Consider the following 4648-nt stretch of genomic DNA (forward strand, 5'->3'; position numbering starts at 1 on the left):
GTGATCTTCACTTGATCACTTTAGGGTTTTAGGGTTTAGCACATAAGCATAATAACACTCATCATGGCAAAACACAAGATTTAAACAAGATCTATATGTATCAATCTTATTTTAATAAAAGTTTTTGTTGGTTCCAAAATTTGGAGCTAGGGAAATTCATTTTGTTTGTTTTGAAATTTTTGGGTTGTTACACTCTCTCACGCCGCCACCTACCTCCCTCCACCCTTTCTCTCTTCTCTTCTCTGTGAGAAAACGAACAGGGGAAAACCATACTGCCACCATCCTCTTCACCATGGAGCCGCCTCTACCGGCCGCCCCTCGACGAGCCGACGCCACCAGAAGAACCGCTTTGTTACCCTCTACGTTCGGCTGCTAGGAATCGACCGCGGGCTCGCTACTTCACCGGCAAATTCGCCGTTTCCTTCCTCAAGTCCGGCGACAAAACCATCGATTGCGGCCGCCTCCGCCGTCCCCCAGCTAGTCCGAGCCCTCCATCACGATCCTGGTGAGTGTGCGCACGTCGCAGGCCTCTCCTTGTTCTCCATCCGCCTCGATTTTTTGGTATGCCGGCGTTGATCACCATCACTTGCTCGCAGAAGTTCGTCGCCGGCGATGCTCCGGTGGTTCTCCGGTATCACCACCAGCACCATCAGGTTCCTTGTGTTCTGGCGCATCCCCGACGCCAAGTTCCCTGTCCCGATTCGCCTTGAATCGCCAGATTGTTTGGCTACTGGATCTCCCCGCCATGGCTGTTTCTTCCCAGAGCTTCCGCGTCGGCCTGGTTGAAAAGTTTGCACACCTCTTTCGAAACAAGATCATATGCATAGCCCAGATGGTTGGTCGTTTGCCACAGGCAATTTAAGCCCACCTTTTTCTCTGTTTTTGCCAGATCTGCTAGATCTTCTGCATATGGGCCTCAGCCCACTTGCGCACCAGCTTCTTCTTCGCCCGGCATGCGACAGCCTATTATCTACCGCTGTCTCGGCGCAGGTCCGGCCCAATTCGCTCATGCTGTCGTGGTATTGTCACGACATTTGCCATAAGGTGGCTAATCGAAGTGGTTCCTGAGGGATCTCACGGCGGTATCCGGATGCGGGTATGGGCACGAGCGACACGGCGACGTACCCAGGTTCGAGGCCCTCCGATGGAGGTAAAACCTCTACTCCTGCTATGAGTGTATATGATGATCACACAATACAACGGTGCTCCTAGAGCTGTGTCCGCCGCTCTCCCGAGAGGCTAAGGGAGACGATGGTCTCTCTCACGGGGCAGCTACGTAGGTGGGAGGAAGCAATAAATGATCGATCCCCGCACGAGAGGGGGTAGTGCGGCTTATATAGGCGCCGCACTTTACATATAAGACCCTATAGTTTCTTGGCCGGCTTGGCCGGCCGGCTTCAGCTCCTTCAGGAGGAGGTGACGTCATGAGACTTTGAGGTATCGTGGCCCGTCCCATCCGGGTGCCACTGTCAGAGGTATGGAGAGGTAGTGTCCCCTGTCGCCGTCAGCCCACCGTAGCGCACGGATCGTCGTAAGCCCTGACGGCCTGTCCGGCGCGTGGCACTATTGCTCCACAGTGTCCCGCGCTTTACGGAAGATGGAGTCAGCGTGGACTTAAGGAACCCGGATCACCAACCCGGTTCCTTCCAGTGCAAGACTCGCCAGCCTCGAGTCGGTCTGAGGTACAAACCCCAGTCGGATATGGCTTGTAGAAGCCGGCCCAGCTACAGCATTGGTGGCCGTAGCCAAGCCGACTAGGACCTAGAGCCAGCCGGCTTCCGGACCAGCCGGCCACGGCGCCAGCCGGCTGCTCCTCAGCCGGCCTTTGCCGCGAGCCGGCCAGTGGCCAGCCGGCTGCTCCGCGTCCATTGCCCTATCCGGGGTCTTCCCCCCGACACATGCCTTTCCTCTCTTCTTTGTTTTTCCAGAAAATGTTCAAAACTTGCAAAATTCATATCTCCTAAACTATAACTCAAAATGTGTTCTATATGAAAATTGATCAGAAAAACATGAGGAACATGAATATGCCATCCATGTCTGCTGTTGCATCATGCTTCATACCATCTCGTGATAGTTTGCATTATCACCTAATATGGAACATATGGAATATGTGGGATATTATATATATATATGTTGCCCCGGTTCCATTTAACCTTGAAGTAGCTCACCCCTGCCATGTTGCTATGCTAATCAACCATTAACTTTGCCGGTAGAAAATGCAACTCCAACCTAATTTGTTTGTCCGGGGTTCCGACTCCGATTAAATTGGATAAGTGCATCGCATCATCCTTGCCATGTCCAGCATGCATATTATATCTGGAGCATGCCGATTCTTCTGCGTAGTAGTAAGATTTGCATCCGATGTTTGTTGTAGCATTTGCTTCTTCCCGGATAGGATCACGAAGTGGTGTGGTGAGATACGACAAGTTCTTCTGCAGCTTTTCACAGGCGAGCCCTCTCTCTTCACTTATTTTACTCTCTCCCTCGCACTGCTATCCTTATGTTGCGCTTCCTTATCGAGTCACGTGTCCTATTCCACTTGTTTACCATAACAATCCTATATGTATCATTCCTTACCCTTAGCCGTTGCTTGATGTTTGAGCTTTACGAGTCGTAGGCGTGTTTAGGATCTGTTGTTTATCTCGATCTGATATCGGGATATGTTGGGTTGTTGGGAGGTTATCACATGCTATATTAGTCTGTTGAAGATACACATGCTTTACTTAATTGTTAACAACTAAAATTGTAAGCAGAGGCATCTGTGAGCCCCTTTGCGAAAGCATTGGAACTTTGACTTGCTAATGTCCCCTAGGACCCGAGTTCTTGTTATCTGTTCCGAGATTGAGCGCTCTACCCGTACGTGGGGGAGTGGGACCCCCATCACCCACTACCTTTCCTCGAGTCTGTTTATTGGGAGCCACAACCTTGGTTTTATTTGCTCATATGCACGATGCACGATTTACTTCCTGTTGCCTTCGGGTGTTTATATTATGTACTGTACTCATATCATGGAATGATTAGCGACAGCAGGTTGTTCACACTTAGCTTAGCCGTTGACACAAACCTCTGGGTCCGTATCGGAGTACGGCCGAACTTCGTCACGGGTAGCTTAGCGGGGTGGCTCCCCTTAAACTTTCTCTTGCATTGGGAATGGTCTTGATGTGAGACTCCACCTGTAGTAAGTGGGTTCGAGCATGGGTATGGTTACATTTGGGCAACCCCTGCTGGGTGTACATCTTATCGATAAGCCGTGTCCGTGGTTATTGACGACTTGGAATTGTATGGCTTGATCATAGAACAACTTACATCTTTATGTTGCTGCTAATAACTTGATAATAACTTGCGTAGTAATATAGCATTACTACAACGTCTACCTAATAAAACTTGTCCACCGTTGAGTGCCTTTTACATTGCCTCTTCGCTTTGTTGAAGGGGATATGTGTAATCGGCTGGGTTATGTTTGTGTAGTATTATATCTGTTACCTTATGCGCTCTCTTATCTTCTCTGATTAGAGGATGTTGTAGCGTGTCTCTTTTGGTTATAGTTATGCTGCCGCTAAACCGACCATATAGCCCCAGGCGATATATATATATACTCGCCCGGCGAGCATAGCCATTTCTAGTCTCGCTAAGTACGTGCCGGAGTTCGTTCCTTGGTACTTACTCTCGCCTTTTCCCCTTTCTCTTTTGCTTCCTCCCTTTTGTCGGCAACCGATGGCCCGACTTTGACAGGTACAAGATGACGACGTTAGCAAGGTTACCCTTCCGGCTTGGCCTGGGCAGGGTTATGGACGCCACTGGTTATCTTCAGGACTCTTAGTCCAATTTGTATCTTGTCCGTACTCGGACGTATACGATCTTCTGTATGATTTGGATCTTTGTATTGTATATTTGTATCTTGACTCGTTGGAGTCGTTGTTGTAATATATGTATCTTGTGGGCTCTATTGTAATCCTGTTGTAATGTTACCGCTCGTGTTAATTCCTCTGGCATCACGTGTGTGATTTGTCGCGCACGTCGTGTCGGAGGGCGTCTCCGAATCGATATCGTGCGGATTTCGGCGGGATCGCTGGAATCCTCATGGTACCGGTTCCGGGGGCGTCACAAGTTGGTATCAGAGCTCAGGTTGACGGTACCCCACTAGTCCAGCCTGTAGGATAACCTTGCCAATGGTCGTTAAGTTTAGCGTGTCAAAACTATTTTCTAAAATTCGTTAAATAGATCTGACTAGCTCTATTTTTCTCCTTATCTATATTCTTTCTCCTCTTACCTTTGCGCATTTTGAGTCTTCTCTCTTATCTGAGCTCTCTGGATCTTAGGTTCCGACGTGGGTTGGACGATCTTTGCCTTATCCTATAGGTCCGATCTTCGGAGGTCCCGACGGAAGCGCATCATCAACAGCGGAACGGCGACTTTTTGTTAGTGGTGTCGACCGTTCTACATGGAGCAACAATTCTTGTTAGTGGTGTCGAGGAGATCGACATGTCGCCTGAAGACCCGATAGTTCACCTCTTTTCCCCGTACCTTGAGGTGGAACCTCGGGGCGAGGTTCCTTGTTAGTGGTGTCGATTGTAATGGCCCGGGTAGCACCATACTAGATTTGTTTGCTCTTTTTCTTTTGTGCATCATCATGCATCATATCATCCAC

The 4648-nt window shown here is 49.3% G+C and overlaps 1 long non-coding RNA gene across 1 annotated transcript; it reads left to right on the forward strand.

The window, feature by feature from the left end:
* The first annotated feature begins 854 nt into the window (after positions 1 to 854).
* On the forward strand, positions 855 to 3954 carry LOC127323321 (uncharacterized). Its single transcript, XR_007865553.2, has 3 exons — positions 855 to 990; positions 2375 to 2448; positions 3733 to 3954. It is a non-coding gene; the product is annotated as an uncharacterized lncRNA (long non-coding RNA).
* The last annotated feature ends 694 nt before the right edge of the window (positions 3955 to 4648 follow it).

This window comes from Lolium perenne, chromosome 4, assembly GCF_019359855.2.
Source record: "Lolium perenne isolate Kyuss_39 chromosome 4, Kyuss_2.0, whole genome shotgun sequence".
NCBI lineage: Eukaryota > Viridiplantae > Streptophyta > Magnoliopsida > Poales > Poaceae > Lolium > Lolium perenne.